This window comes from Heliangelus exortis, chromosome 11 (genome assembly GCF_036169615.1).
Source record: "Heliangelus exortis chromosome 11, bHelExo1.hap1, whole genome shotgun sequence".
In the NCBI taxonomy this organism is placed as follows: Eukaryota; Metazoa; Chordata; class Aves; order Apodiformes; family Trochilidae; genus Heliangelus; species Heliangelus exortis.
Window position 1 is genome coordinate 13,714,855 of NC_092432.1, and position 19,308 is coordinate 13,734,162.

Below are 19,308 nucleotides of genomic sequence, written 5' to 3' on the forward strand. Positions count from 1 at the left end.
AGGAAAGGAAGGGAAACTGACGCTTCTCAAACTTGAGCCTTTACAGAATTCAAAAGACTTGAAAAGGACAGTTGGCAAGTCCCATCTAGATTTGCTCTGAATATTTGTGCAGCTTTGTCCATTTAAATTCTGGCTAAAGCTCTTGATGATACATTTTACTACATTTAAGTCACAAAAAACAATGAGCATTTCTTTAATGGCTAATATATCTTATTTTCATTTTTAAACTACATCTTCACAAACCCAAAAATAAAACTGCAATCGATGTCAAACCTTTACAAGCACTATGATTCAATGCAAGAAAGCACCACCTCCAAACAAAACCAATTCATACCAGAGCATCTCTGAGCTCAGTGTACTGCTACCCTCCCAGCTGCATTCGCTATAGGAAGCAGAGAGCTCGGCAGGAATAAAGACTGATTTCTTTATTAACAGCAGCATTTGATACAGAGCTTGAAGAACCATGATTTATTCTGGGATAGATCAGTTCTGGGAGATCCTTTTTCCTTTGCACCTTTTGTAGGGTGGAGCAAAAGCCACAGCCCAATCAACACTGTAATACTCAACCTTACCACCACTTGGAGTTTCCATAGAGATTCTGCTTCCATTTTAAGCAGAATACTTCTTAACCAAAGACACTGCTGTTCAGAATGCCAGCAGCAGACACAGCTCCCACTCTGCTGTGAATAAACCAGTACAATCAGGTACAAATTCTTTTGAGTTAAAAATTGCCATGTTTCCAGGTTAGATTTTTTAGCTGGACATTTCCTTTGAATGCAATGAGAGATCATATTTAAAACTACAGTTACCAACATGGTTTGTTGGTATTACGTGAAAAATACAAGACCTTAAACAGCAGAAAGTTTTACATGCTACTACACACATCAAGACACTGGGAAGAATCAAACAGCATGTAATAAAATACCTTTTGAAAACAGTAGTTTAACCTTTCTTTATTTCTTCCCACACTAAATCTTGTAGGCCATGCCTTATTATTTGTTATTCTAGCAGGAAAAATGAAGTAACTGAGTAGTATTTTGAGTAGACTGAAAGTCTACGGAAACCAATCCATGATAGGGGCTAGACAAACGACTGACTTTTCCATCACACCATTACTCCAGCTGCATTGCTAACTGTACTATTATAGAGCAGAAGAGCTAAACACATGGGTGATGCATAATCTAAAGCCCAAGGTCTTTTTCAGAGCTTTTAATGCATTCAATAAATGAAAGATAAAAAACTGTCAGCCAATTCTCTCTTCAAAGAATCAGAAAATTTTACTCAAACAAAGATGCCATTTAAAATGTACAAACAATTTTGTGTAGCAGCCCACCTCAGTGTAGTGCATCTGCATTCTCATTTTTCATAGGAGACCGGAGTCAGAGGAGAACACCTTCATGGCCAGATTATTACAAAAACGAAAGCTACAAGTAGCCCTTCTTCTCTAGTACTGTTCATTGCTGTCTCATGACTCACCCCAGAGGAAGAAAAAAATCTTTTCAAGGGCCAAAGAAATTACTGCAAAATCTCCAAAATGTCTACTGCTTCCACAAAATGCAACCTGCTTTACTTGTGATTCACATGTGAAATGAGTCTGGACTCTACCATGTCTGCACAGGTCTGGTCATGCAGAAAGTCACTTGTTACAGAACGAAGCTTCAATCTTACTCATCCCCAGGCTACATGGAGTCTTGAGATGACCCTGAACACTGGAAAAGGGTGAAAAGACTCTTTATCAATATTGTTATTTCAATTACTACATCCTTTCAAACACCCTGAGTAAAAAAACAAAACAAACAAAACAAACAAAACAAACAAAGCAAGACTAACTAAGCTATTTAGGCATCCAATTAAAAAGTAAGGTTAGAAATACATATTCATTACAGTTAAGACACATTTAAATATGAAGTCAGCATCAGAAATACAACTTACAGCCTGATTATAGAACACTGAGGGTGGTCCAATTACCTGATTGCCAGCACTAGTTTTTGAAATGTTACTGCTGAGCGCAGAATTTTTCTCCTATAATTCCTATTCCTGATGTCTGACATCCTTCTTTGCCAGAATAGCTCCAAACCTTAACATTCAGAGAATAACAGATTTTAAAAAATAATCTTCTGCTACATCACAGAAGGATCACAGTATTCCCTATCTAAGAATCAGAATCCAAGCACTTCATAATGTAAATTTATACTCAGATGATCTACTTAGAGAAAAACACGTAATTTCACTTCCTCTGTCTGTCTACATGTAGCCAGACAGCTGAAGGAAGTACATCTCCAATTAAAACCACAGTGCCTTTTGAACTGTCAGAGGAACTTCAGATTCTCCCTGGACAGCGGTGTTTCCTTCCATCAAACTGGAGCAGAAGAGTATTACCCAACACCCTTGACTGCAGAAATCAGATTTGAGTTTTTCCCTACAGGTCATTACACAAAGGTATTTGTGACTTGAGGAAAACCGCAGACCAAACCTAATAGGAAGACTTTTTCTGATTTTTCTGTCAGACCAGAAAATACATACCAGAGAAGAGCCAACTGCTTTTATTTTTCACTTCCTGCCAGTAAAAACAGACAAACAGTGGAGACCAAAATAAAGACTTTCAGGAAAAAATTCCACAGTTCCATTGCATTTCCAAGCAGCTTAAGAAAAAAAATGCATCTTAAGAAAAGAGAGGGAAAACATAAAGCTTAATTTTATGCCTGCTTTATTTGGATCTTTGTGGCAGATGTTAAAGCTATAAATACTCAAGTCTCCCAAGCAGCTGCAAACATCTGCAAAAGTGTATTTTAAAAATACGTAAGTGTTCAATTCTAATGCTGTTCCTATGTATATAAATGCATTAGGATAGGGCATATTCAGGACATCTCACATATAAAAAATCCTGTTTTCTGGAATTTAAGTGCTTATTCACACAGTAAAGGAATCTACTCAACTTTGAAGACAAAAGCAAGAAGAGCTCCACTTTGAATTCCCTCTACCTTCAACTATATAGAACAAATTCTGTACCACTGACAAACAAGCTTTTTAGATCACCCAAGGAAAAACAAAGCCCCATGATGAGATGACTCATCTAAGAGCTGTGCTATCCACCCCCAGGCAGCTAAAATCAGTAACTGTGATACAGGGAGAGGGAAGGTTGCAGGTATCAAGCATCTATGGACCAGGATAGTTCAGTATATTCTGAATTAACTTTGATAATGGGAGTATCAGTCTCCATTTAAAATAATACCACTATCTCTGTAAAATTAATTTAATTTTCTTGTCACAGAACTCAAATGAGAAAACACAAGCCATTCGGAACACAAAAAGTAGGAATGAACATAAACCTTGACAATTTTTAAATTTAAGTTATTCAATCACTCCACCAAAGTACAGTATTTGAGTACCAGGGATGGAACTGGCTTTTGTGATTTGTCCATAAAAACCTCCTCTGATTTTCCAGCTACTACAGGCAATTTAGTCTACCTCTTCATTTGCTCTGTCATTTAAACATTTCTCTATAGGATCTGAGGGCCTTGTATTTTACAGGACAAAGTTTTCTAATAGTTACTTTCACATTAACAAGGCAAAAGGTATACCACATAAACCCTCCTCTTCCCCCAGCCAAAAGCTATTTAATGGTCCCAAACCATGCCCGATTTTAAGTTATCCAAAACCTTACCAGATCCTGCTAGCTTCCCCATCTATAAGTAAACAGTTACTTTCCTTCAAAAATTGAAGTTCAGTTTCTCTGATCTTTTATGTCAGTAAGACTCAATCCTTCCACTTTGTAGAATGCAAACATTAAAGTGCCATGAGCAGTTTATTAAAAAAATGTAAAAGAACAGATTGAAGTCTTTCATTGTGTTTGCCCAGAAAACATTTACCAGAATCACACCAGTAAAACAAGAAACAGAATTAATTAATGCTTTAGGACTACCTTGATTTAAAATACCCAAGAAGCAATCTGAACTTACATGATAACTCTGGGTGTTGGGGAATCCTGACAGTAGCTGGCCAGTGAAATGAAAAGTTACCTATTTAAAAATAAAATAACTCAAGTGTGGATGCATCTGCTGAGATTGAAAAGTTGTTTTAAAGCTAGCACTTTTACTCTCTCTCAAAACCTTACTCATCACAAAACTTGCTTAAGTTCCAAGAGATGAAAATTTGTCTGCTGCTACAGAGGAATACAGACTGGAATTTCTCATGCACATACCCACCAGGTCATTAATAATTTTACAGAATATGGGATTGAATACTTTGGATGTGTGAATATACTCAAGGCGAGATTGAGTAAATACTTCAAAGAATGACTCGCAGGCATCATGACCCAACACAAAAGCCATTTCCATTTTCAAAAATGGAAAAAAAAAAAAAAGACCACTCATGGAACACCAGGCCAGTCAGCTTCACCTTTCTGCCTGGCACGATCATGAAGCAGATCTTCCTGAAGGCTCAGTTAAGGTATATGAATAACAAAGGGATGATTGGTGACAGTCAGCATGGATTCTCAAAGGGCATATCCTGCTTGATTAATTTCATGGTCTTTTACAAGGCTTTGGTGGACCAAGGCAGAGCAACAGACATCATCTACCTTGGACCTGTGCAAAGCATTTGACATTGTCCTACATGACATTCTGGTCTTCAAACTGGAACAATATGGATTTGATGGAAGGAGCACTCGTTGGATAAGGAACTGGCTGGATGGTGGCACCCAAAGAGTTGTGAGCAATGGCTCAGTGTCCAAATGGAGACATGTGATGAGTGGAAGGGTCAGTACTGGGACCTGTGCTGTTTAACATCTTTGTTGGCAACGTGGGCAGTGGAATGGAGTGCATCCTCACCAGGTTTGCTGATGACACCAAACTGTGTGGTGAAGTCAACACACTGGAGGGAAGGGATGCCATCCAGAGGGACCCTGACAAGCTCAAGAAGTAGGCTCATGCAAACTGCATGAAGTTCAACAAGGCCAAGTGCAAGGCTCTGCACCTGGGTCGAGGCAATCCCATGCACCAATACAGTTTGGGAGGAGACAGGACTGAGGGCAGCCCTGAGGAGAAGGACCTGGGGTGATGGTGAACCAGAAGCTTAACACAAGCCATGAGTGTGCTCTTGCAGCCCAGGAAGCCAACCATGTCCTGGGCTGTATCAAAAGAAGCACAGCCAGCCAGTTGAGGGAGGTGATTCCCTTCCTGTGCTCTTCTGGAGCACAACACCTGAAGCACTGTGTCTGAACATCCTGACGTAAGGACACAGAACTCCTTGAATGTGTCCAGAGGAGAGCCACTAAAATGCTCAGAGGGCTGGAGCACCTCCCCTGGGAAGCCAGGCTCAGGAAGCTGGGGTTTTAAGCCAGAGGAGGCTCTGAGGTGACCTTATGGCAGCTTTCCAGTACCTGAAGAGGGCCTACAAGAAAACTGGAGTAGGGCTTTTTACACAGGCATATAGCAAGAGGACAAGGGGCAATGGTTTCAAACTTGAAGAGTGGAGACTTAGATTAGGTATTAGCACAAAATTTTTTTCTGTGAGGGTGGCGAGACACTGACACAGGTTGCCCAGGGAAGTTGTGAATGCCCCTCCTCTTCCTGGAAGTGTTGAAGCCTAGATGGGGCTTGGAGCAATATGATCTAGTGGGAGGCGTCCCTCCTCATGGCAGGAGGGTTGGACCTAGATGACATTTAAGGTCCTTTCCAATCCAAACCATTCTATGATTACAGAAGAAATAGAAATAGAAATGACAGCATCATCCTACCAAAGCATCCTCTCTCCTGGAGCAGAAGATAGCTCCTATCTGAGAGAAGTGGGGCTAAGACCTGCAACAATCTGCTCTTCCAGCTTCCCTTCATCCACAGATGCTGCTCAGATGGAAACATGGAACTGCAGATGGAAAATGTCCTTAAGCTCTGCAAAATAGAGTTGATCTGCAAACACAATAGAATTAGTCTTGAAAGAGAACTTAGATCTTTTTCAAACAGGCTGAAGGCTGAACAGACATGAGGATGGAGGTCTCGCATACAACACACTAAGTCTCAAGCAATTATGTTTTAAAAGAACCCTAATTCATGTTTAGTTACCAATGTTCTGAAAGATATTTGGCATTCAGGTCTGAATATTTACCGTATTTAGCAAACAGCAAGGATTTCTACTGCTTTTCCATGAACTTTTAATTATTTCATTTCTATATATACTTGTTAGGTAAATACGGTCCCTCTGAGCTGAAGCAAAAATATTATCCCAACACCCCTATATATGGGTAAAGAAGCAAAGCTGGTTTAAAGAAGGTCTTACAGGAAATCTCTAAGAGCTAAGAATACAACTGAACTTCGGAAAGTCTTTAAAATGCTACCAGTCATAATCCTTTTATTTTGGACATCTCAACTGAGTGTTAGTCACTACTTGGTTTCAGCCATCTAGAAGCACTTGTGAGAATCTGACTTGAACATACATTAAGCAAACATTATGCAAAAAGAAATAAGAACCTAAGTCTGTATCATCCTTGACAGAAAGGTCAGTGACAGCATTAAATAGTAGGAAAATGGGGAAAAAAATTGTATTTTCCGAAGGTCTTCAACGTAAGATTTCATCTCAGTATAACCTCAAAATGTGAAGTTCTTGTCCTGATCAGGAAGAGACAAGGCAAACTTGTGGAAGACAAGTTTAGGCAACATTGTCTTTTTCTGATTTGTGGAACCTACATATTTTACAACAGTACAAAACACAGTGCTGCAAATTCAGAAAACTTGGTTACCTCCAGCAGTCTACTGGTACATGGATTACCTGAGGATTCATCACCACATTTAATCCTCATGAGCCCTCACAGGCTTTTTAGCTAGACAGCTATCTTTTCAGTCACCAGCATTCCTTTTTCATTTAAGAAGGTTCTGAAAATCTGAGACAGAACATTAATTACAGCAATGGAAGCTTGGCTTTCCTGGTCTTTAAGTCTACCAAAACAGCTAATTCCCACCCTGGAACTGCTTCCTGACCTATGGAAAGGGTCATCTGTGTATAACTGTAGACAAAATATGCCCATGGCATTCCAAAGCTACATGGCAAGCTCACAAAGTCAAATCCTGCAGGTTCAATTCATAACTAAAGTGAGCTTTGTTTTTCATGATAAAATATCCACTCCAGAAGGAACCTTTAAGTAAACCTTAAAGTAATCCTTACCTGGCTGCCATTTCAACATTTTAAAAAACAATGCAGAGTTGTCATTTCAGAGAGGACTTATGTGTTAGGTTCACTGCACAGAACCCAGCTTTCTGTGATTTCAAGTAGGTTTTATTAAACAGCATTTCAAGTCGGGTTTTTTTTCTTTTCTTCAAAAGAGAAGCTTAGCTCAGGGCTCTGCTTGTCACTCCACTAATTAGTCACTTGTTCAATATATTCTGTCCTTCAAGTGGAGGACACAGCACAATGAACTGCATACACTTCCACAAGGATTATAGGGACAGACAGCTGAGGGACCAAGAAGATACTAGAACATCAATCCTTCTTTGTGCATAAGCAAAAAGCTAAGTTCCCATTTCTGGCCTGACAGAGGATATACTATTATCTGTATGACAATAGGGGTTTAAATCTGAAAAGAAATGGAATTTGCACTACATTAAAAATTGAAGACATTCTGTGCCAAAGCTACATTAAGATTCTCAAACTTGACACTCACGGCAGCAGTAGCATGCAAGCATCTTCACAATGATCTGCATGCCCTACCTGAATAACCAAGTATTTCCTCATCATTACAAGTACAGCAGCTCAGACTTAAGGGTGACTGCTGCCACCACTGAGGCTGAGAGCTATTCTGTTTGAAGTTAGGTCTATCTGCATGAGAGAAGGGTCACAAAAATCAGAGGCAGAGACAAGTGAAAAAAAATCGCCAGAGAGCTCACAGGAAAAAAGAGCCCAGGGAATATTAAAGTCTCTTGATTCCTTCAAGAATCAGCTGCTTGACCATAATGTAGCATGAAAGAGGTCACTTAATTCTAAAAGGAAGGTTAGAGACACATTAGCTTCAGCTAGTGATTGTGAAGAGAACATCACAGAGAGACAAATTCATTTTTACCCTAAGAACTGACACCTGATGCCTTATTTTCTCATTAGGGCTTTAAAAATTAGCTCTTACCAACCTGTCAGTATCCTCTCATCTACACGATTTCTTTCAATTCCCTCACCTTTTTCCCATGTGGCACCATCTCCTTATGGGTTACAACAACCCTTCCTTACTCTCCAGATCTCTTAAAGACATTTACATATCATGGTTTGTCACTGCAGTATTTAGCACAATACACTTGCAACACTTCCTACACATTAAACATGTAAAATGCAGCTGATTTGTCAACTACTTCACTGATTTGTCATTTCTTCCCCATTTATTCATAAATCAATTGCCATTCTAATTCCTTCATTTATCTTTTAAGTACTTATCTAGCAGTAGAAAGTCACAGCAAATGTCAGAAAACTTGTTTTCCCCTGTGTGCAAAACCTCCAATTACTCAGATGTCTGTATTCTCAAAGTTACACAAATACACCTGCAGCAGTGAAAGGCTACCAAGAAGTTCAGAACCGGAGACAAAAATGGAGCTATGACAGAAGCATTTCCTGTTGGTAAACTGAATTTATCTGAGTAAATTTTATCTGCTTATGACAGACTAGTATACCTTCTTCATGACAACTTTCAGTTAATATATTACTGCAAAGCTGCATTATCACAATACTGCCTCATCACTGCCCAGTCTCCTATAGTTCAGACACTGATCCACATCACAGAAACTGAAGGAAACCCAACCATGAAATAGAGCTACAGACCATTAAGTTCCTACATTTAAAAAACATTATTTAAATGTCTCCATAAAAGGTCAATTATAGACCCTTATCTGACAAACATTAATGACCTCAGATTTGAGAACGAAGAACTGTGCATCAATACAGAAAAAAATATTGTCCAAAACTTAAACAGAGATCTATAAACACTGGTGAAAGCTGAAGTTCACTTTTTTTCTTAATAATTTTGGAAGCTCCTGTCTTCCCATTCTTCCCCACAATAAAAATATTATCTCTTTGTGTGTGTTGATTAATATATCACTAGTTAACAATACTCTTCAACATAACAGCAATGTGATAACTTAAATTTTACAAACAGCGCTTGGAAATTTCTTGTACTCTTACTTTCTGCATGCTTTGCAAACCCTTCTGATAAATAGGGTCTGATAAACAGTCTTTCCTGTCACTTCCTTGAGAAATACTGTTGAAATGACATTGGGACAGAATATGTTTTTACAACTGGCATTAAAATTATGGAAGTAACTTACCTAAACAACACCCCAAACATTTAAGCATTTTTCTCTAAAGAAAATGCAACTAAGCCATCTGTAACAGAGTTCACATTTTTCCATACTTGTAATGAAGCTTAAGGTTTTATACAGTTAAGACTATTAATAGAAAGACTAATATTAATAGAAAAAGCTTCTCAAGAAAGGAAAGTATTTTTTGTATTAGGATGATTTTCACATCACTACTCAACCAAAACTATTCACATGAAGTCTAACAATCTGAATTTAACAAGGAGTTATTAATTTTATAGCTTCTATACCCAAATTGTAAACAGATCAACAATCAAATACGACTTTTTTTTTTCCTTTTTTTTTGCAGGGGGGGTGTGGAGTGTGTTGACAGTCAGATTTGGTTACCTTAGAGGTAGCTTTCAGGCCTCTTCCTCAAGTTCTGCATATTTTGATAGAATCTACATTTAAGAACAGGTTACAGAGTAGTAGCTTGCTGCTGCTCAGAGGGAAAGGTCTTTTCCCCTTCTCCTTTCCCACCTACAATGATGTCCAAAACTTATTGGATTTCTACAGTGCTGCTATAACTCCCTAACTCTTCATTTTGGTAGAATGCTAGGGAACAGGGGAAGCTTTGTATCTCCCACCAGCTCACATAATTGCAAGGACTCAAACAAGTACTAGAGCTTACTAAACAAAACAAAACAAAAAAAGCAGAGTATTTCCCACTTCCAGGCATAGTAGAGAGTCATATTAAGCTACATGAGCCATCCCAAATCACCAAAGATAATCTGTTGGACTCATTCTGCTAACAGAGCCCCCCTTTGTTGAGACAAACATTCAGATCTGAGCAGCAGGAACTATTGTAAAACCTGTTCATTAAGAAATACACCCTGAAGGAGAAATAAGAGCATTCTAATATGCCTACATATTGGAGACCCTGCAGGTCAGCTCATCTGCTCTAAAATTCCAATAAAACTTGAGATTAATGAGATATTCCAACAAGATGCATGTGTATTTAAAGAGATGTTAGCTTTAAATTTAGTATCTTTCTACATGTCCTTTAGTTTATCAGATGTCTTGGTCAATCCACTGGATAAGTGAAAATACAAACAAGGGATAAGGTCTAGCATGCTAGTAAAAAAACCTTTAAAACTCAAGCGTACTCCAAGTTTTCTTCATTACCTTTGTGCACCATTTATCCTGTACTAGGAATACTCCTCCTCACCCCTCTGTTTTCGGGTGTTAGAAAACTCTAAATTTAAAAGTGTGAAAGAAGATTCACAGTTTACTGTTTCAGTACTTCACTTGATGTTGATCTGTTGTATACTTTCATACTAGTACCAGAACTTGTTTTGCCACAGCTCTGCACTGCTTTTCCAACTCTGAAGACTGACACTTTTCATATACTGTGAGACATAATGTATTTTAAACACAAGTATAGGACACTAAACTCCACTGGAACAGAAATTCCACCTTTGATCAATAAATAATTCTGAGTCATAAGACTGAAAATATTATTTAGCCTATTCCTACACAAATGACAAAGTCCACTCTTCCAAAAAAAAAAGTGCACTTGCATTACTTATGTTCTGTCAACTACTTTTTTTCAGCAAAGTACTCCAAAACAACCCACCATCTTACATGGTTTTGAAACAGCAGTCAAGGGAATTCCAAGAGATACAAATTGCTTCTTTCTTAAACAACAAACAAGTCAAAAAAAAAAGCAACTAATTCATGTCATACCACTTAACTGAAATAAAAGAAACTACAGAACAGACATAGCCAAGTCAGACCTGCTATAGCCACCATTTGGTTATGAGTGAGAACCCATCCAAGTAAAGGAAGCAAATGTACTGCAGGCTTATGTTCATCTTTAGGTCCCATCAAAATAATAAAAAATATTCCATGGTCATCCATTAAGCTTGCTTGTGGGATTTTTTTTTTAAATACCCAGATCTCTGTCATTCCCTTCACTTATTGGGACGTCTACCACTTCAAGGGGACAAACCAGGTAAGAGTTGCTCCACATTTATCCAGTGCAACTTAACTTACCACAGCCAGTGGCACCTAAAGAGATTGTCCCATTCCTCCCACAAACAGGTCTGCTTCCCAGGAGCCAGAAGTGGTGCACCAAATGCAGCACCCTGGTTGAGGGGGCTAAAGGGGAAGCCAAGTCATGTCCTCTCCTGACAGTAACATCCCCTGAACTGCATAATCAGATAAGTGTCAGCAAAAGAATAGAACTGTCCTTTCAGTAACCCTTTATTGTATCAGTGTGGATCCAGACAACTAAGTATCCCCTTGATTTTGTACATAGTGGTTCTAGGTTACACTTAAAATAAGATGTCTTACCACTTCCCCATCTTGTTGCTTCCAATCATCTTCACACTTGCCCATCCCACACATACACGGGTGTTCATAGAAACTGCTCAGTTTTCAACCTTAGAGATACCCCAGTTCCAACCCCCCTGTGTGGGCAGTGACATTTTCCACTAGACCAGGCTGCAGCAGGCCCCATCCAGCCTTCAGCACTTCCAGAGAAAGGGGATCCACAACCTCCCTGGGCAACTTGTTCCAAGGTCTCACCACCCTGACAGGAAAGAATTTTTTCCTAATGTCCAACCTAAATCTCCCCTCTTCAAGTTGTAGACCATTTCCCCTTGTCCTCTCACTACACACCCATGTGAAAACACAGCTCACCCTCACTACTTGCATTCAGAAGTGTAGGAGCATGGGGAAATCAGCACATCTTCTCAGTTCTCTGTGAAATCCCTGGCCATCAGACACAGAGAGCCTGGGCTTGCTGAGGGAAGGTGTCCTGCAAGAACAGAAGATGGAAGACAGTAAGAATCTCTTTTCTCCTGGTTACTTTATTGCAAAGTAGTAGCATTTGTTAAAGTCATCTCCTAACAGTCAGGTACAAAGAGGAGTTTTACCCTTTTCTCAGGTACTAATGAAACATCACTGTAAGAAACATGATTCTCTTCTCCCTTTTCTGAGCTATAAAAGGTGCAAATTCTTCTTGGTGCCAACAGCGTGAGCAACCAAAGGAAAAAAAAAATAAATTCCATTTACAATCAAGACCATGGAGCGAGTTCACATTCTCTTGTTTTTCTAATTTGAAAGTTGCTAGTACCCTATATAAAAGCTAACTTAGGGATTTTAAGTCCAATCTGAATACCCCGCATTAGCCACCATTTCTAAGCCTAGATCACCTTATAATACATAAACTCAACTTCTATTTTGAGACATACCAGATTCTAAGGACAACAAAAAAAATTTATCCACTTCCCCTCTATGCCCGGCACTCAAAAGTATTTGCCAGCAACTGGTAAACAGGAATGCAGAGTACCTTGTTCTGACTGTACACCACTATTTGCCTGGAACAGAGTAGGCTTAAACAGATCTTTAAACCTAACTGCCCTTGAACAATGATCTATAAATTGAGTCACACATGCAAGACAACCCAGTGAGGTGCGGGGAAAAAAATGTTTTTTGTAACACTGATAAATGCTAATTTAAAATAGGGCTTATGTCCTATGTTATGTTCTACTTTTGAATATATCTTGTATATAATAGGACAGTAGTACCTGTATATAACTGATAAGTCAATGCATATATTGTGGGTGCATGGTGTAAGTTTGGGTGTTTTGGGTTTTTTTGGTTTTTTTACTGATAAGAATGTGCAGCCCAGAAAAACTGGGGGCTACTTCTCCAGAAATCTGAAACTCACTTTTTTTGTGAACAGGATTCTCCTTTTTTCCTGCTGAGTAAAAACAAAATTTGTCCTGCCTTCCCTCATTTTTATAGATGCCACTAAGAGAGCACCAAATCACACCAATCCTCACTCACAAGACCATTTTGGGGTTCCTTCCTTTGAAGATCTCCAACAGCCAACTTCAGATCTACTCCCTAGCTCTCTTCTAACAACACTCACGAGTTTCACTTTGCTCCAGGAAGTGAGGACCAGGCCAGTTTCACTCTAGTGCTGCTATTCCAGAGGATTTGAACGAATGGCGCCTCACCAGGCACGTGGCTCCAGTGTTTTCAATTCTAGGCTTGGGGTTTTTGTTTTTTTTGCCACCACAACGGAAAAAAAAACAAAAAAAACCAAAAACCCAAAGTTCCTTAGGAACAGGCAACTGAATGTGAAAAACCTATTAATGGAAATAAGTATCACAAAACCGTACCATGATAGATGACCTGCTGGACAAGGGCACGAGTGGATATAACAGAATAATAAATAAATAGGATTAAGGACCCTTCTCACATTACCATCTCTTCCGACTTTACGGAAGCTGAGGGAAGAGATGAGGGTTATAAGGAAGAATACAGAGAGCCAAGTGCTTAGACCCTCCCGGGCTCTTCCCTTCGCCCAATGGGAGCTCTGGCGGACCCCCGGCCCCTTCCTCCCTCACCGGCCGGGCCACAGCAGAGGGGCAGCCCGCGGCCTGGCTCGGGGAGGGCGAGAGAGCGGCAGCGGAGCCTGGCAGGCCCAGCCCCAGGGAAGGCCGGCCCCGAGCCGCCGCCAGAAGCCGAGGGGACCCGCTCTCCGACTCGCCGCGAGCGGGGAGACCGCCGATCCTCTTCCCCCGCTGCCGGCGAGAAGAGGGGAGATGAGAAGGGCGATGATGGAGGACGGGAGGGCCCCGGGCGCTGCCACTGACCTGCGGACGCGGCTGCCGCGCGCTCCTTCCCCCCTCCCTCCCTCAGCGCCGGCGAAGCGCGCGCCCCTCAACCGCTGCCGCCTCCTTCACGCTCCAGGCCTCTTCACCCCGCGTTCAGCCCGCTCGTATCTCTCCGCCTCCGGGCTCAAGGAATCCCCCCCGGAGAATCCTTTCGGCGCCCCCCTCCCCATCCCGTTCCCAGCCACGAAGAAGCCGCCGCCAAGCTGGGAGCATCCCTCCCCCCCCCTTCTCCTCACCGCTCACCTTCACCCAGGTACCCGGCGCGGGAAGTTCAAGCAGCACACTGGGACTACTTTCACCCCGCCGGCGGAAGCGCACCATCTTGCTGCGCGCGCAGACACGGCGAGAGTTTAAAGGGCCGGGCGCGAGGCACGTCGCGCGCCGTAGCCTTCCCCCCTCCCCCTCTTCCCGCCTCGCGGCGACTTCTACGGCCGCCACCGGGCCTCGCACCGCCCATGGCCGGGCCCCGCCCCCCCGCCTCTCCTCAGCCAATCGGCGGCCTCGCTGCGGGGCTGGGCGGGGCCCCTCTCCCTTGGGGCGCGCGGGGGGCGGTGCGCGGGGCGGTGCCGTGCTCCGGCCGGCGGCTCGGGAGGGAGTTGTTTTTGCGCGCGGCGCGGCGGTGGCAGCGGCAGCCCCAGCCCCGTGTCCCGCCGGTCCGTTCCTCCGCGGGGCCCGGCGGGTGCGGGAGCCGGAGCCGGCCCTGACGGAGCTTCTTCGTTGTGCCCGCCTCCTCTTCCTTGCTGCCTGCCCGCCGGAGGCGCCGCGGTGCCGCGGAGCCCCTGCCAGGTGAGGGGGGGGTGGCGGCCCCTCTGGCTGTGAGGGGAGGCCGAGGGGCGGAGTGGAGGGGCCGTTGGGGGGGGGGGCGGTTTTGTGCCCGAGCGCCGTCTCGCGTCTCCTCAGCGAGGCCCCGGCGGGGGGGAGCGGGGGCCCTGGCGCGGTGCGGGGGGAGCGCCCGGGGCAGCTGCCGCCTGCCCGCTCCTCCCCGGGGGTCCCGCCGGCGCCGCCCCACCCCGGCCCTGACGGTCGGCGCTGATAGTTGCTGCGCCCGAAGGGGTCTTGGCTGGTGCCGGCAGCTGCCTCGGGGCCCCCTGCGGGGCTGTGCGGCTCCCTGGTCCGCGTCCGCATCGCCGGGTCCCCGGGTGGCCGCCGACAGCCCCCGGGCCCGCACCTCTGGCTGCCCCTCGACTGGAAGTTTAGCGCCGTGATCCTGCGCTAAATACACTGTGCCTGAGTTTGCTGGGGAGCGCTGGGTGCCTTCGGAGCGGACACCTTCTAGGAATTTCACGACGGTAAAGCCGCTGTAGGTGCCAGGTGGATGCTGTCCCTCTCTGGGCTCTGCCCTTTAGTACTCTGTATTCCTTTAATAAAAGGCTTTACGTGATGGTTATATACGCGTGCAGCTACATTCCATCCTCTCAAGCTTTTGGTACTTCCTGTTCTCTTGAAGGTTATTTTGGGCGTTTAGGTGGGTTGGTCCGTTTGCCTGTTTTATTGAGGGTGAGACTAGACTGGAAAGGCTGGGATTTGCACTGGGACGATAAATGCATTGCAGTGGTTTGCTCCTTATCAGCTGCTACTTAATAGCAGAATGGCCAGGCTGTTCAGAGGTGAACACCAGACGGACTATTGCCTGGTGGATCTCTGATCTCAAATTTAATGGGGGCCCCATCTCAGAAAACAGATTTTTTTGTTACTTTAGATCTCTGCCATTTCATTTTGTAGAGCTTGACTTTCATTCTTCTTTAATCACTTCCTAAGGAGCTCCCAAGTTTTTCGTCTTACTTGCTGTGGCTTAAGGGTTGTCCATTGTCTGCATAAAGCACTTTATTCTTGGATGCTTGGGGAAAAAATAATACACAAGATATATGGGCAGGAAGGAAAGAACACACAGTTGTTTTAGGAGCCAAGACTGTGGAATTCCAATAACTAGGTTCTGTAGTTAGGAAGTTTACTTAAACTTATACAGAATGGTCAGTTGAAAGTTACAAAAGTAGATACTTTTAATTCTGTCTGAGTTAAAACTTCACCAAGACAGTTTGATACTAGTGGTATAGCAAAGCAGAAAATAGTTCTGGATATTTTTATTTGGTCATTTTGACCAGGTAGATCTCGTCATCTACTTTCACACTTGCATGAAAAGTTTTGTCTGTGAAGGAGCTAAAATGATTTATCCAGATAAAGCATCTTCCTGGCAGAGGTACTGCTCCAGTATGTTTTCAGGAAAACTTCATTTTGTTCTCTAAAATGTAGAAGTATGCAAGAAGTGAATTACCATTTTTTCCATGAGTAACTTTCCATGATTAATCTTATGTATTCAGTTTGTGATGGACTTACCTTATTGTTAAAATATCTCATGTAGACAGCTCAGCTCACAGACTTCCTAAATGACCTTCTTGGATTGTTCTGGTTGCCTGTTCCTCAGCTGAACAGTAGCAGCAGGTAGGGTGTGATTCCCCTGCTTCTGGGCAGGAGGTATTGGCTGTAGAGCCAGGAGCATTTCTCTTTCAGTAGCTTTTCCTGCCTGGCCTTCCTGCCAGTAGGCACTTCCACCCAGCTGCATGTGTGTGGAAATGAGCAATTGAACCAGCTTCACTCAGGGGTGTCAGATTTACATTTACTTCTATTTTAGAACATACACTAATTGTGTAAATAAATATACAGTTATTCCCTACATATCAGCAAGTCTCATGGTTGCTCAGTGAAAGAGAAAACAAATGTGCAAAATACCATTTCAGCTTCTGAGGTCTTTTGTGTTCCTGACTCTCAGTTCTTTAGGAACTCTACTCCAAGCATGTTTGCAAGAAATATTCTTTTCTATTTATTTGCCAAACAAAGGAATATGTTGCAACCAGTCATCTAAAGTGAGAGAGGGATGCCGTTTAACTGAGTGGCTCCTAAATTTTTTGCCTAAACAAAAAACTATAGTAAAACTATTAAGATAACTACTTTAAGTTTTTTATTAGGGTCACAGACTTTGGTAATCACTGTTAACCTTCTGTATTGTGCTAGGAAAAGTATATATGTGAAAAGCTTACTGTAAGTTAACAAGTTGTAACATGTTTTCTCTATCCCCTTCCTGAATTTGCACTCCCATTTATCTACTTTAATTTTTCCTGTTTAGTCTTCGCTTTTAGGTTTCCCTTCTTCCCAGTTGCCCCTCATCCCAGTTTAGAATTAGACCCTCCCATCCCTGCCAGTTGCCCGTGTTTTCTTTCCCCTTTTCTCTGCAGGGATCTGTGGCTTTACTCCTGTCACTGCTTTTCTTGTTCTAGTGGCATTCTGGTGAGACTGCATTTCAGATGGTGTTAACTCTTTTTTTTTTTTTTTTTTTTTAACACATATGTCTTGCTAGACTCTTTTTTTCTGGAAAAGAGAGCCCAAAACGTCTAAACTGAGGATTTCTAGGTACGGATCAGAGATGGTGTCTGTCTTCTGCCAGCTTCCACACTGTTCCCACTTCCTGTGCTGCTGCAGCTCCCGAGGAATCCTGCTGAGCTGCTCCCTCCCGTGTAGTCAGTGTGTCATAGCTGACAGTCGGGTGTGGGCAGAATATCGAAATGCAAATGGCATGGGTGTAATGAGGAGATGGTGTTGCACTTGTGAAAAGTGCTGGTAATATGAACCTTGTGGATTGAGTACCTGTAACATGAAAAGAGATTGTAAGGAAAATACCTGACAAGGGAAAAAAAAAAAAAAACCACAACAAATTATTTTTTTACCTTTTTTCTATTAGTGTGTGACAAATTTGTTTTTAGCTTGCTTACAACAAAAATCACAAAACTTGTTGGTTTATTTGTTAAAAAAAAAGTTCAGAAAAGTAACATCAAGTTATTTGCAAGCAATATGTAGTGTTTATTGCCTGCTAGTGGCAGCCAAAAATCACTAGTGGGGCAAAATCCACTCTGTGTGTAATGTAACATGGATTTTTGAGGATGTGGTGCACAGCCCCAGTCCGCAGCCAAGGGAAAGAGACTTTGGCTTCTCCAGGCCTATACCAGCAAGGGTTGATGGAGTTCTGCTTTCTGTGATTCCATTACCAGGGATAGGCTGGTGCAGAGACTTTCTAGGTAGAGTTTTTATTGGTATTACCAGTTCTCCCACCCTTCTGTGCTCCCACATGTGACCTCTGTTTAAGGACTAAGCATTGCAGTGGGATTTACATTTCCCGAGGCTGAAATGCTCTCGTTTTTTATGTATCAGCACAATAATGTAGAATTGACACTACTTTACAGTTTTAAATTTAGAATGGAAAAACAGACTGCAAACTGGAATAAGACTTGCTAGTTGACTTTCACTATTTTGAAGAAGGGAAAAGTAGAGCAAGTAGATAGTATACACACAGAAGAATACATGAGAGCTTTTGTATTTCTACAGTGCTAGTGACAAGGATAAATGACTTGGTTTTACTTGATAGCAACTCTAATTAGTTGTCCAATATTTGAGCTGCAACTTCAATAAATTGTGGTTTAGTATTGTAGGCAGTGTATTTCCTTTTGGGGTTTCCAAATCATAAATAGGAATTATTAGCCATGTGAGAAATTTTCAGTCTTCATTTTTCCTAAGACACATAACCAGCTGCATCACTAACGCAAGTTCTTTCCCCGTATCTCTTAAGTGGACTGAGTTGTTGGATGGCCTGGTTGTTGAAAATATGGATAGAGGAAAAATATGCAGTGGGTGTAGTTCTGAGGTCACTCTACTCTCTTTAAATTGGTTTTCTTATGGGACCCATCAGCTATTACAAAAGTTACCATGTTAACTCACTGAGTTACAAAACAGCTTTACCACAAATGTTTTTGGGTTTGTCTGTTTAGTTGACACAGAACAATTTCAGAACTTTTCTGGAGCCTAGTGCACTACTGCTCTCCTCACTGTAATCACATATCTCTGTGCAGAAACTGAACAAGAATCAGTTTTAAACCACGCCACTTGGAGAAGTAATTTATCAGTCTGTAACTGATTATTTTTTTCTTTGATTCATCTCCCTGAGTAGTTTCCTTTTTGTTTGAGTACTTAGAAAAATCTCTTAATAGGCTTGCTACTCATACCTACTTATGGTTTTGTTTAAAATATGTATTGATATGGTCTGTAGAAAGTATTTAATAGCATTAGTTGTTATCCATACTTCAGAATGCCTTCAGAATTAATGGTTGGTCTTGCTTAGGATTCTTTTTCTTAGTTGTCAGCTTTCAGAGAAAGGTATGTTTAATTTCTCCATAAAGAAAAATGCTCAACATGGGGAAAAAATTACTTTATAATTTCAAAGTGAAAAAATAAATATTACCTATGAGAGACATTTTTAAACCTTTCCATTTGTTGACTTTGTTTCATATTCTACTTTAAAGTAATAGTTC

At 42.0% G+C, this 19,308-nt stretch overlaps 2 protein-coding genes across 10 annotated transcripts in view; one reads left to right on the forward strand and one right to left on the reverse strand.

The window, feature by feature from the left end:
- HMG20A (high mobility group 20A) overlaps positions 1 to 14,062 on the reverse strand; it is a 32,216-nt gene extending 18,154 nt beyond the window's left edge. For 2 of the 6 annotated variants that reach the window (XM_071754735.1, XM_071754740.1), the window contains exons 1-2: positions 13,934 to 14,061; positions 11,967 to 12,084 (exon numbers count right to left, since the gene is read on the reverse strand). The gene's annotated coding sequence lies outside the window, so the exon portion shown is untranslated. Of the gene's footprint in view, positions 1 to 11,966; positions 12,085 to 13,114; positions 13,237 to 13,684; positions 13,909 to 13,933 lie in introns of those variants that run through there. The other 4 variants (XM_071754738.1, XM_071754737.1, XM_071754736.1 and 1 more) reach the window with 4 other exon arrangements.
- Positions 14,063 to 14,508: 446 nt separating this feature from the next.
- Positions 14,509 to 19,308, forward strand: part of PEAK1 (pseudopodium enriched atypical kinase 1) — a 107,199-nt gene continuing 102,399 nt past the window's right edge. For 3 of the 4 annotated variants that reach the window (XR_011728045.1, XM_071754743.1, XM_071754742.1), the window contains exon 1: positions 14,509 to 14,740. The gene's annotated coding sequence lies outside the window, so the exon portion shown is untranslated. The remainder of the gene's footprint in view (positions 14,741 to 19,308) is intronic. The other variant, XM_071754744.1, reaches the window with a different exon arrangement.